Source organism: Amblyraja radiata, chromosome 39 (genome assembly GCF_010909765.2).
Source record: "Amblyraja radiata isolate CabotCenter1 chromosome 39, sAmbRad1.1.pri, whole genome shotgun sequence".
In the NCBI taxonomy this organism is placed as follows: domain Eukaryota; kingdom Metazoa; phylum Chordata; class Chondrichthyes; order Rajiformes; family Rajidae; genus Amblyraja; species Amblyraja radiata.
This window is the reverse complement of record NC_045994.1, coordinates 4,439,749-4,454,283: the sequence shown is the minus strand read 5'-3', so window position 1 is coordinate 4,454,283 and position 14,535 is coordinate 4,439,749.

Sequence of the window (14,535 nt, the reverse complement as noted above, 5' to 3'; positions counted from 1 at the left end):
GTTTACTGTATTAATGCAAATCTCCCGTGCGTTATCCGCTGGCACCACCTCACAACACTTTTGTTCTGTGTTATAGCCATTGAGTTGTACAGCATAGGAACAGGCCCTTCGGCCCATCTATCAGGGGTGGCGTTGTGCCTATCTTTACTAATCCCATGCCAGCATTAATTCCCTCTCTACCCAGCTCAATCAACTATCTGTCCTGAAGCCTCACTGTCCTCACTGTTCTCACTGTTTCTACCTCCACCACCTTCTCTGGCAGCTCATTCTGGATACCAGCATTTCCTATGGAAACACCACATCTCAGATCCCCCTTCAACCTTCTCCCTCCCACCTTAGACATACGCCCTCTCGTTTTACAGGCCCCAACCATGGGGAACATGGTTTTGCCTGTCTACACTATGTGTGCCTCCCCTAGTTGTATAGACCTTTGTCCTGCCATCTCTCAGCCTCCCATTCACCAGCGAAAACTGACCCAGCCCATGATCCAACTATCCATTTCACTCAAACCCTCCAATCCAGGCAACATCTTTGTCAGTCGTGCCTACCTTCTCTCTAGCTTCATCACATCCGCTCTGTAGTGCGGTGACCAGCACTGCGTACGATACTTAAATATAGCCAATGAACTGGCCTCAACTACCTTCTGTGGCAGAGAATTCCACGGATTCACCACTCTCTGTGTAAAAAATGTTTTTCTCATCTCGGTCCTAAAAGATTTCTCCCTTATCCTTAAACTGTGACCCCTTGTTCTGGACTTCCCCATCATCGGGAACAATCTTCCTGCATCTAGCCTGTCCAACCCCTTAAGAATTTTGTAAGTTTCTATAAGATCCCCCCTCAATCTTCTAAATTCTAGCGAGTACAAGCCGAGTCTATCCAGTCTTTCTTCATATGAAAGTCCTGACATCCCATGATGTTCTTGTATTCTTTACCACACAGGATTGCTTGCTGCCTTGCAATTATTTAGTTTAGTTTAATTTAGTTTAGTTTAGTTAAGGAAAGAACTGCAGATGCTGGTTTATTCGAAGATAGACACAAAAAGCTGGAGTAACTCAGCGGGACAGGCACCATCTCTGGAGAGAAGGAATGATCAGTCTGAAGAAGGGTCTCAACCCAAAATGCCAGCCATTCCTTCTCTCTGGAGATGCTGCCTGTCCCGCTGAGTTACTCCAGCATTTTTGTGTCAATCTTAGTTTAGTTACGTTCAGAGATACAGCGTGGAAACAGGCCCTTCGGCCCACTAAGTCCCCACCGACCAGCAATCACCTGTACACTCGTTCTATCCTACACAATAGGGACAATGTATGAAACCAATTAACCTACAAAGCCGCACATTTGAATGTGGGAGGAAACCAGAGCTCCTGGAGAAAACCCACGAGGTCACGGGGAGAACGTGCAGACTCAGTACAGACAGCACCTGGCGCTGTGAGGTAGCAACTCTACCGCTGCGCCTCTGTGCAGCCTGGTCTGATATAGCAAGCTGCTCTGTCAAATCAATAAAGGTCCAATTTGTGCACGCTTTCTTCCTATTCTATGATTTGTTCTGTTTGAACTTTGTTTTCTGAGAGTTAGAAAAGCTGTATTTTTCCCCATTGTTATCAGAACGCCAAGTACTGGCATCAGAAGATACGTAATTGATAATGGGGCATAAATGAATATTGTGAGTGGTTCTAGATGCTCTAATAGTGGAGGGCAATAAATCCTGGGAATTTCTACTGTGACCATTTTAATCTTTGGATAACCAGACTGGAGAACATTCAGTCTCGGACCTGTTGTGTGTTCTGATCTTTTCCTGGTGAACCTCAAATCTATCTCTGATTATCCCCCCCCCCCCCCCCCCCCCCCCCCCTTGGTAAGGAAACTTGGTGTAAAGTCTATGTTTTATATACATTGGTCGCAGATTGTAAATACCTTTCATTACAATTGAACTGTGCTAAATAAAGTATCACACCTTGGTGAAAACATTGAATCTGAGTGTTCTTCAGGCCATTCGGTTGATCCATTCAGACTATCAGCTGCCGGTAACATCATAGAGCATAGAACATAGAACAGCACAGGAGCAGGCCCTTCAGCCCACTATGTCCATGCTGACCTTGATACCAAGATAAACTAATCTCTGCCTGCATGTGATCCATATCCCTCCATTCCCTGCCTAAATAAATAAAATAAAATAAATAATTTGTTTATAGGGACAGTGCATATTAATGAACATTTGCATGTGAATATGCGAGATTGTAGCCAATCAGTAGCTAATTTCCGTCTCTAGTCCCAGGCAAAGGTAGGTGAAGTGTCTTGCCCAAGGACACAATGACAGTACACACTCCAAGCCTATCTAAAAGCCTCTTAAAAGCCACTATTGTGTCTGCCTCCACTACTATCCTGACAGCGCGTTCCAGGCACCCACCCGTGCCCGCCCATCTCCTTTAAACTTAGACCCTCTCACCTTAATGCTACGCCCTATAACCATATAACCATATAACAATTACAGCACGGAAACAGGCCATCTCGACCCTTCTAGTCCGTGCCGAACACGTATTCTCCCCTAGTCCCATATACCTGCGCTCAGACCATAACCCTCCATTCCTTTCCCGTCCATATAACTATCCAATTTACTCTTAAATGATAAAAACGAACCTGCCTCCACCACCTTCATTGGAAGCTCATTCCACACGGCCACCACTCTCTGAGTAAAGAAGTTCCCCCTCATGTTACCCCTAAACTTCTGTCCCTTAATTCTCAAGTCATGTCCCCTTGTTTGAATCTTCCCTACTCTCAGTGGGAAAAGCTTATCCACGTCAACTCTGTCTATCCCTCTCATCATTTTAAAGACCTCTATCAAGTCCCCCCTTAACCTTCTGCGCTCCAAAGAATAAAGCCCTAACTTGTTCAACCTTTCTCTGTAACTTAGTTGCTGAAACCCAGGCAACATTCTAGTAAATCTCCTCTGTACTCTCTCTATTTTGTTGACATCCTTCCTATAATTAGGCGACCAAAATTGTACACCATACTCCAGAATTGGCCTCACCAATGCCTTGTACAATTTTAACATTACATCCCAACTTCTATACTCAATGCTCTGATTTATAAAGGCCAGCACACCAAAAGCTTTCTTTACCACCCTATCTACATGAGATTCCACTTTCAGGGAACTGTGCACAGTTATTCCCAGATCCCTCTGTTCACCTGAATTCTTCAATTCCCTACCATTTACCATGTACGTCCTATTTTGATTTGTCCTGCCAAGATGTAGCACCTCACACTTATCAGCATTAAACTCCATCTGCCATCTTTCAGCCCACTCTTCCAACTGGCATAAATCTCTCTGTAGACTTTGAAAACTACTTCATTATCCACAACCCCACCTATCTTAGTATCATCTGCATACTTACTAATCCAATTTACCACACCATCATCCAGATCATTGATGTACATGACAAACAACAGTGGACCCAACACAGATCCCTGTGGCACCCCACTAGTCACTGGCCTCCAACCTGACAAACAACCATCCACCATTACTCTCTGGCATCTCCCATTCAGCCACTGTTGAATCCATCTTGCTACTCCACCATTAATACCCAAAAGTTGAACCTTCTTAACCAACCTTCCGTGAGGAACCTTGTCAAAGGCCTTACTGAAGTCCATATAGACAACATCCACTGCTTTACCCTCATCAATTTCCCGAGTAATCTCTTCAAAAAATTCAAGAAGATTAGTCAAACATGACCATCCAGGCACAAATCCATGTTGACTGTTCCTAATCAGACCCTGTTTATCCAGATGCTTATATATATTATCTCTAAGTATCCTTTCCATTAATTTGCCCACCACTGACGTCAAACTAACAGGTCTATAATTGCTAGGTTTACTCTTAGACCCCTTTTTAAACAAGCCATTGGCATTTCCATCCCGGGAAAAAGGTTGTAACTGTGTAGGTTCATAGTCTATTGTTGGTCCATGGTAATGCTGTAATCACTTTTCAATGTTCAGACTGATCTAAGGTTTCGAACCACTGGCTTTCATTCCATCCAAGTAGGCGACCTGTTTCTGAGCATCACACGGAGCTCTGGTCTGCCTCACAGTCACAGTGGCGGAAATCCGGGGGGGGGGGCAGGGGGGACACGTCCCCCTTCTGTTTTGAGAGGTGGGGACGACCCCCCCCCACAAATTATTTTGTAATCCGGATTTTAAAACCCGGTGAAATCTCCGCTTTCCGCGAGACTGGGGGTGGGACTGCATATCGAGGGCGTCGATTGGATGAGAGAGACGTCGGTCAGCAGGCAATGAGGGCGGGACATGATGATTGAGTGCGGTGATTGGAGGAGGGAGACGTGCCCAGGTCACAACGGTAGCCCTGGACACAGACCTGCGCCTCATCCGCAGCCAGGATCGATCCCGGCCAGATCTCCGGCGCGGCAATCGCTGCCGAACCGCCACTAGACCATCCTCGTCCCCACCCGAGTGCCCCCCCCCCTCCACGCCCGGGGGTGGCCACAGACGTCGGGAGTCAGATGGGCGCGGTGCCCCCAGGCCCACAGCCAGCGCAGAGAAGCAGCACTAAACCCAGCTCAACTCTGCCTTAACCTACAGCCCTGCCTGGACTTAAGGGAAACATGGCCCAGGCTTACAGCCAGCACGGAGAAGCAGCACTAGCTCCACGGCTCCAGACTGGTATTCCATCAGTCCAGGCAGGGCTGTAGGTTAACCCGGCGAGACAGGCAGAGTTGAGCTGCATTTAGCGCTGGATTGAGCTGTAATTATCGTTCACAGGGCCCACGGCAGAAGCCTTCAAAGCCTCGCGTGTGTGTGTGTGTGAGTGTGAGTGAAATTGTGTCCCCCCTGTCCCCCGGTCCCCTCCATATTTTGATAGCGATTTCCGTCACTGGTCAAGAACAAACTCTCTTCCCGTTCAGCCTCCCATTCGATCCGTATCCCTCCTGCCCGCAACTGTGGATTTCCATCCTCAGCAAGTCCATGTGGAGGATTTGAGTTTGTCTCTCCAGAGAAGGAAGGGAGGAAAGAGAGAGAGAGTGAACAAGAAAGAGAAAGAGAGAGAGAGAGAGAGAGGGAGAAAGAGAGAAAGAGACAAAGAAAGAGAGAAAGAGAGAGAGAGAGAGATAAAGAGAGAGAGAGAGAGAGATAAAGAACGAGAGAGAGAGAGAAAGAGAGCACATGTCCACACTAGTTCTATGCTATCCCACCTTCTCATCCATTCCCTACACACTGGGGGGAATTTTACGATACAATACGATGAACTTTATTCATCCCCGGAGGGATATTGTTCTGCCAACAGTCGCACACAACAAGGTATATGGAATTTGAAATTAAAATTAAATTAAAAGTGAAAAAAAAGGAAAAGACAAGCGACTGTTGGCTGGTTGTCGTGTGCACAGCGGGAACCGTAACAAATGAATAAATAAACCAACAATCGAACGCAGGCTTATCCCCTGAGCAGAGGAAAAACTAGTCTCCCCGCCCGCCCCTCCCCCACACCGGGTCCCGTTTTGTTCTCTCACCATCCCTCACAGTGGTCCCCCCACGCAGGGGTCCCCATTGTTCTTCACGTGTGGAGAACCTACAAACCTATATTATGTTCTCCCATTTTCCCTACACACTTGGGGCATTTTACCTGCAGGACCACACATGGGTGGGATGGGGGAGGAAGCCGGAGCACCTGGAGAAAATCCACACGGTCGCAGGGAGGATGAAGAAACTCCGTACAGACAGAATCGAGCCTGGGTTCTCTGGCGTTGTGAGGCCACAGCCCACACACAATGTCACCCGTTGACATTGACAAGGAATAATTCAAATGAAATGATAGCCTCACCAGCAAACCCAACTCATCTCTACGAGGAAAGTTCAATGGACTTCATTACGAAGCTGGAGACAAAAGAGACTGTAGGTGCTGGAATCTGGAAGTGCTGGAGTAACTCAGTGGGTCAGGCAGCATCTGTGGAGGGAATGGACAAACAATGTTTCAGGGAAGGACCCTTCTTCACTTTCCATTCTAGGACATCCAAGATGTCCTCTTTCTTCAGTAGGCATTGTTTCCCTCCTGCTGTTGTGGATGGAGCCCTTCCCCATTCTCCTCTTCGTCCCACGGACCTGCTCTCTTCCCCTCAGACGGAACAAGTGTAAATTTTCCCTGGTCTACACCTTACACTCCACCAGCATCCACCATTCTCCAACATTTACACGGTGGGTGCCTGGAACGCGCTGCAAAGGGTGATGATGGAGGCAGATATGGTAGTGGCATTCAAGAGGCTTTTAGACAGGTGCATGAATATGAAGGGAATGGAGGGATACGGATCACATGCAGGCAGAGGAGATTAACTAGACTTGGCTTCATGTTCGGCACAGACATTGTGGGCTGAACGGCCTGTTCCTGTGCTGTACTGATCTATGTTGGATATATCCACCACCATCAGTCTAAAGAAGGGTCCCGACCCAAAACGTTGCTTCCCATTCCCTCCCTAGATACCGCCTGACCCGCTGAGTTCCTCCAGTACTTGGTGTTTCGCTCGAGATACCAGCCTCAACAGTCTCTTTTGTCTCCAGCTTAATAATGAACTAATTCTGAATGGTATAATGCAAGTGCTCATTACAATGTGCATTTTGTGAGTCAGTTCAAATGATAATACAGCAAAAAGAAGTGCATATTAATGTTTGCTGTTTTACATATGACTGCTGGGAGACTAGATGGAGCACAGGCAAGATACATTATCATCCTTACCCTCAGGGGAAGGGTGATGATGTGGAACCTGTCTCTTTATAAAGACCTTGCACAGATCCATTTATGCATCTGTCACGTACACCAGCTTAAATCCTTTATCCCTCTGACTGCACTCGCTGGAGTTTAGAAGAATGAGGGGAGGGGACCGCATTGAAACATACAGAATAGTGAAAGGCCTGGATAGAGTGGATGAGGAGAGGATGTTTCCACTAGTGGGAGAGTCTAAGCCTCAGAATTAAAGGATGATCTTTTAGGAAGGAGATGAGGAGAAATGTCTTTAGTCAGATGGTGGTGAGTTTGTGGAATTCTTGGCACAGAAGGCTGTGGAGGCCAAGTCAGTGGATGTTTTTAAGGCAGAGATAGATACAATAGATTCTTGATTAGTACGGGTATCAGAGGATCTGGGGAGAAGGCAGGAAAATAGGGTTAGGAGGGAGAGATAGATCAACCATGATTGAATGGTGGAGTAGACTTGATGGGCCAAACGGCTTAATTCTACCGATCACTTATGACCTTATGATTTATGACCTTATGACTAAAGCACTATTAAAATGTAAATTATAACAATAGTGGACGTCCAACATCCGTGCTTACATTCCCGAGTCCTCACGGTGTTGCACAGAAACGATGCAAGAATGTCACGACTTTAATATATACTAGACCAAGTGCAGACCCGTTGGGTCTGTTCCCCCAATGTGCGGTTGTGGGGGGGGGAGGCGGCATGCAGCGTCACACACACTAACTATCCCCCCTTCTCCTCTCCCCCCTCTGTATATAGCGCCGCAGAACTGTGCACATTATCCCCCCCCCTTTTGTTTTGTTTTTTGAACTAATTACATGTCTGCACTGAGTACGAGCTGCTTTTAATCTCATTGTACATGTGTATAGTGACAATAAAATGGCATTCTATTCTATTCTATTCCTCTCCCCCCTCTCCTCTCCCCCCCTCTCCTCTCCCCCCCTCTCCTCTCCCCCCCTCTCCTCTCCCCCCCTCTCCTCTCCCCCCCTCTCCTCTCCCCCTCTCCCCCCTCTCCTCTCCCCTCCTCTCCTCTCCCCCCCTTTCCTCTCCCCCCCCGCACTCACGCTAATTACCCCCATTGATATTATATTAATTTATAATTATTAATTTGCTCCTTTTACCCCATAACCACCCTATCTACTGACGCATAGCCCCCAACTTGCAGTCACATCTAGAGAGGGGGGAGTGAGAGGGTGCGCTGAGAGGGGGTGTGAGGTGAGGGGGAGAGGTGGGGAGCAGGGAGGGGGAGGGGGGGGTGGAGGGAAGGGGGTAGAGGTGTGTGGAGGGGGGGGGGGTTTAGGGGAGGGACGGTGGGGGAGGGGAGGAGGGGGATAAAAAGAGGGGAGAGAGAGAGGGGGGAGTGGAGAGGAAGGGGGGAGTGGAGAGGAGAGGGGAGAGAGGAGGGGGGATAGGAGAGGGGGGAGAGGAGAGGGGGGAGAGGAGAGTGGGGAGAGGAGAGGGGGGGAGAGAGAGGAGGGGAGAGGAGAGGAGAGGGGGAGCAGAGGAGAGGGGAGGGAGAGGAGAGTGGGAGAGGAGAGGAGAGGGGGGAGAGAGGAGAGGGGGAGAGAGAGGAGAGGGGGGGAGAGAGGAGAGGGGGGGAGAGAGGAGAGGGGGGAGAGGAGAGGGGGGGGGGAAGAGGAGAGGGAGGGGAGCGGAGAGGAGAGGGGGGTGAGAGGGGGGGAGAGGGAGGGGGGAGATGGGGGGTAGGGGGAGGACGGAGGACAGGGAGGGGGGGGAAGACGAGAGAGGGGGGAGAGAGAGGAGGGGGAGAGAGGAGAGGGGGAGAGAGGAGAGGGGGGAGAGAGGAGAGGGGGAGAGAGGAGAGGGGGGAGAGAGGAGAGGGGGGAGAGAGGAGGCGGAGAGAGGAGGGGGAGAGAGGAGGGGGAGAGAGGAGGGGGAGAGAGGAGGGGGCGAGAGGAGGGGGGGGAGAGAGGTGGGGGGGAGAGAGGAGGTGGGAGAGGAGAGGGGGTGATGGGGAGAGGGGGAGAGAGAGAGAGAGGAGGGGAGAGATAGAGAAAGGGAGAGAGACAGGGGGGAGAGAGAGAGAGAGAGAGAGAGAGAGAAAGAGAGAGGGATAGGGATAGATAGATGTGGGGTGAGAGAGGAGGGGAGAGAGAGAGAGAGAGAGAGAGGGTTCCTTTTTACTTCAACCCAAACAACCATTTGCAGGCAGTGCTTTTTTCCCTCAAACTAACCATATTTTCATTTTCAAACCACATTATGGGTACTCACAGCTGTGGAGACATTTGTTCAGTGTTATTCAGAGCTCTGATTGAGGCACACCACTTGCAGAGACTGATTGAGGCACACCACTTCCTGGTTTTATAGTCCCTCCCCCCTGCCGCCAGCAGGGGCAGCAGAGAGAATGGGGAATTTTGTAATTTTGTAAAATCATTAATATCTCTGTCATTTTTCATCGACGGGAAAAATCCTCGGCACACATACAGCGAAGGGGGGCTCTGAGCAAGGTGACCAAAAATAATGGCCGTAGTACGAGCTGCTTTTAATCTCATTGTACATGTGTATAGTGACAATAAAATGGCATTCTATTCTATTCTATTCCTCTCCCCCCCTCTCCTCTCCCCCCCTCTCCTCTCCCCCCTCTCCTCTTCCCCCTCTCCCCCTCTCCTCTCCCCCCTCTCCTCTCCCCCCCTCTCCTCTCCCCCCCCTCCTCTCCCCCCCCGCACTCACGCTAATTACCCCCATTGATATTATATTAATTTATAATTATTAATTTGCTCCTTTTACCCCATAACCACCCTATCTACTGACGCAAAGCCCCCAACTTGCAGTCACACCTAGAGAGGGGGGAGTGAGAGGGTGTGCTGAGAGGGGGGGTGAGGTGAGGGGAGGGGGAGAGGTGGGGAGCGGGGAGGGGGAGAGAGGTGGGGAGCAGGGAGGGGGGAGGGGGGCGGGGGAGGGAAGGGGGTAGAGGTGTGTGGAGGGGAGGGGGGGGGGGGTTAGGGAGGGTACGGTGGGGGGGGAGGGGAGGAGGGGGAGAAAAAGAGGGGAGAGAGAGAGGGGGGGAGGGGGAGAGGAGAGGAGAGGGGGGGGGAGAGAGGGGAGAGGGGTGAGGAGAGTGGGGGAGAGGGGAGGGGGAGAGGAGAGGGGGGGAGAGGAGAGGAGAGGGGGAGAGAGGAGGGGGGCGGAGAGGAGGGGGGGAGAGAGAGAGGGGGAGAGGAGAGTGGGAGAGAGAGAAGGGGAGAGGAGGAGAGGAGAGGGGGAGAGGAGAGGGGGAGGGAGAGGAAGGGGGGAGAGGAGAGGGGGGAGAGGAGAGGGGGGAAGAGAGGAGAGGGGGGAAGAGAGGAAGAGGGGGGGCGAGAGGAGAGGGGGGAGAGGAGAGGGAGGGGAGAGGAGAGGAGAGGGGGGGAGAGGGGGGGAGAGGGAGGGGGGAGAGGGGGGGGGGGAGGGGGAGAGAGGACAGGGAGGGGGGGAAGACGAGAGAGGGGGGAGAGAGGAGGGGGGGAGAGAGGAGAGGGGGGAGAGAGGAGAGGGGGGAGAGAGGAGAGGGGGGAGAGAGGAGGGGGGGGGGAGAGAGGAGGGGAGAGAGGAGGGGGAGAGAGGAGGGGGAGAGAGGAGCGGGGAGAGAGGAGGGGAGATGAGAGGAGGGGAGAGAGGAGGGGGGAGAGAGGAGGGGGGAGAGAGGAGGGGGGAGAGAGGAGGGGGGTGGGAGAGGAGAGGGGGTGATGGGGAGAGGGGGAGAGAGAGAGGAGGGGAGAGCGAGAGAAAGGAGAGAGAGAGAGAGAAGGAGAGAGAGACAGGGGGGAGAGAGAAAGAGAGAGGGATAGGGAGAGAGAGATGTGGGGAGAGAGAGAGAGAGGGTTCCTTTTTACTTCAACCCAAACAACCATTTGCAGGCAGTGCCTTTTTCCTCAAACTAACCATATTTTCATTTTCAAACCACATTATGGGTACTCACAGCTGTGGAGACATTTGTTCAGTGTTATTCAGAGCTCTGATTGAGGCACACCACTTGCAGAGACTGATTGAGGCACACCACTTCCTGGTTTTATAGTCCCTCCCCCCTGCCGCCAGCAGGGGCAGCAGAGAGAATGGGGAATTTTGTAATTTTGTAAAATCATTAATATCTCTGTCATTTTTCATCGACGGGAAAAATCCTCGGCACACATACGGCGAAGGGGGGCTCTGAGCAAGGTGACCAAAAATAATGGCTGTAGGTGGCGGCGTTCTCTCGGAAATCGCAGCACAGATGGCCAAAACCGGTCAAGGACAGACTTTTAGTAATATAGATAGATGGCACCTGATGGGAATAAGGAAAATAAATAATCTCTGAGACATTTTGGCCTTGCCCCAGAGAACAGGCAGTGTTATTATGAATCGTTGATAGCTCTCTCATGTATCAACACTTCACATCAAATAATCCTGTTAGTTTTACGTACACATCGTGAACTTTAGACTTTGGAAATACATGTGCAGAAACATGCCCTTCAGCCCATCAAGTTTGCTCCGACCTGCGAGCACCCCGTACACTAACACTATCCTACACTCTGTGGCCAATTTACAATTTTACCAAAGCTAATTAACTTACAAATCTGCACATCTTTGAAGTGTGGGAGGAAATCTGAGCACCTGGAGAAAATCCATGTGGTCACTCTGCAGAAGATATTGAAATTGACAAGGCATAGAAATTGACAAGGCATTGAAATTGACAAGGCATTGAAATGGACAAGCACTCCCCTCGTTGGACACTTAACTCTATTAAACAATGTAACAAACAGCCTTTAGGATTTTTAGCCTGCGGTAACAAAGATACATTTTTAGCTGTTAAATAAGAAATTTGTATTTGAAAACACCTCCTTGTTTCACGGAGTGACCACTAGGTGTTTGGAGTGAATCCCTTACATGGATATAGCGGACAATCGGCAATAATGGACACCATTCCCTTCCCAATGGTCGGTTATAACGAGGGTTTACTGTATAGACGGGTACTGACTGCACAAAGAACCACTAGTGACCGTGTCGCATGGGAGGAAAGGAGAGGTGGGAGAGTGAATAAGCCTCATACGAGGGAAACGGGAATATGTGGAAACGGGAAAGGGAAAACCCGGAATCCATTGCAGGGATGAATACTAATTGGAGAGATTCGGGTGTGTGGCGCTGTAAGGCAGCAACTCTACCACTGCCCCACCGTACCACCCGAAGAGATTTACAGAGGCAGATTAACCTACAAACCTGCACGTCCGTGGGAAACCGGAACACCCAGAGGAAGCCCACGTGGTCACAAGGAGAATGAGGAAACTCCACACAGACAGCACCCGAGGTCAGGATAGTATCCGGGTGACCGGCGTTGTGAGGCAGCAGCTCTACCCACTGCGCCACTGTGCGGGGATGGGAAATGGACAGACGGCATTTCTGGTCGGGACCCTTCTCCAGACTGATTGCTTTCCAGGAGGCTTGCCACTCCAGGACATCCGAGATGCCCTCTTCCTTCAGTAAACACGGTTTCAGCCCGGGGGTTGTGGATGGATCCCTCACCCGTGCATCCTCTGTGTCCTACAGTTCTGCTCACACTCTCCCGCCATCCAGACGGAACAAGGATGGATTCCCCCTGGTCGTCACCTTTCACCCCACTAGCCTCTGCACCCAAACGTCACATGTTGTCTCTGCACAGACGCTACCTGGCTGACCCGCTGAGTTCCTCCAGCGCTTTGTGCTTTTGCCCAAGATTCCAGGACATAGAAGGCCAGCATCACCTGAACAAGGAGTGGACCATCTTACAAACTGTCCCCACACCTCCCTCCCCACCCCTCCCCTGCCTCCCACCCCTCAGGCCCCTCCAGTATGATCGGTGGCAGAGTGCCTACGTTGGGTTAAGGGGTCACCTTAGAGCCCACGGAACCACAGTGGTGGGACACCATCCTCGTAATCAAGGATACCAAGAGAACAAAGCCACAAAGGTGTCCAGCTGACCCACTCTAGGACCATGACATGGCTTCTTTCATTGGGGATTGTGGTTCCCCCCTCCGTCAATCCCCCACCTGTGGCTGTAGGTGGTCATCACCTGCATCTCCTCTATGTCCCGCAGTTCTGCCCTCGTGCTCCCATCCCCCCCAGACTGGACAAGGATCGAGTTCCCCTGGTCCTCACCCTTCATCCCAGCAGCCTAGTGATATATACAATATATATTCATGATTTAGATGAGGGAATTAAATGTGACATCTCCAAGTTTGCGGATGACACAAAGCTGGGTGGCAGTGTGAGCTGTGATGAGGATGCTATGATGCTGCAGGGTGACTGGATAGGTTGGGTGAGTGGGCAGATGCATGGCCAGATGCAGTATAATGTGGATAAATGTGAATTTATCCACTTTGGTGGCAAGAACAGGAAGGCAGATTATTATCTGAATAGTGTCAGATTAAGAAAAGGGGAGGTGCAATGAGACCTGGGTATGCTTGTACATCAGTCACTGAAAGTAAGCATGCAGGTACTACAGGCAGTGAAGAAAGCTAATGGCATGTTGGCCTTCATTGCGAGAGGATTTGAGTTTAGGAGCAAGGAGGTCCTTCTGCAGTTGTACAGGACCCTAGTGAGACTGCACTGGAGTATTGTGTTCAATTTTGGTCTCCTAATTTGAGGAAGGACATTATTGCTATTGAGTGAGTGCAGCGTAGGTTCACCAGATTAATTCTCGGGATGGCGGGACTGACATATGATGAAAAAATGGGTCGACTGGACTGGTATTCACTGGAATTTAGAAGGATGAGAGGGATTCTTATAGAAACAAAAAGATTCTTAAAGGTTTGGACTGGATAGATGCAGGATAAATGTTCCCGATATTGGGGGAGTCCAGAACCAGTGGTCACAATTTAAGAATAAGGGGTAGGCCATTAAGGACTGAGATGAGGAAAAACCTCTTCACCCAGAGAGTTGTGAATCTATGGAATTCTCTGCCACAGAAGGCAGTGGAGGCCGATTCACTGGATGTTTTCAAGAGAGACTTAGATTTAGCTCTTAGTTCTTTGATTCCTTTAAATCAAAGGATATGAGGAAAAAGCAGGGTTTTCTCCGATATCTTCGGTTTCCTCCCACACTCCAAAGAAGTACAGTTTTGTAGGTTAATTGGCTTGGTGTGAGTGTAAATTGTCCCCAGTGTGTGTGGGATAGTGTTAGCGTGCGGGGATCACTGGTGCGTGAGGACTCGGTGGGCCGAGGGGCCTGTTTCCGCTCTGAAGAAGTGGTCCCGACCCGAAACACCACCTGTACCTTTCCCTCCACAGGTGTTGCCTGACCCGTTGAGTTCCTCCAGCACTTTGTTTTTCGCTGACGATTTAAAAATCTGATTTAAAAGAACTGCAGATGCTGGAAAAATCAAAGGTAGACAAAAATGCTGGAGAAACTCAGCGGGTGAGGCAGCATCTATGGAGCGAAGGACCATAGATGCTGTCTGCAGTCTGTTTTCCAACATGGTTTAGTTTTGTTTAGTTTAGTTTAGTTTAGTTTAGAGATACAGCACGGAAACAGGCCCTACGGCCCGCCAAGTCCACACCGACCAGCGATCCTCACACACTAACACTGTCAACAAAATAGAGAGAGTACAGAGGAGATTTACTAGAATGTTGCCTGGGTTTCAGCAACTAAGTTACAGAGAAAGGTTGAACAAGTTAGGGCTTTATTCTTTGGAGCGCAGAAGGTTAAGGGGGGACTTGATAGAGGTTTTTAAAATGATGAGAGGGATAGACAGAGTTGACGTGGAAAAGCTTTTCCCACTGAGAGTAGGGAAGATTCAAACAAGGGGACATGACTTGAGAATTAAGGGACTGAA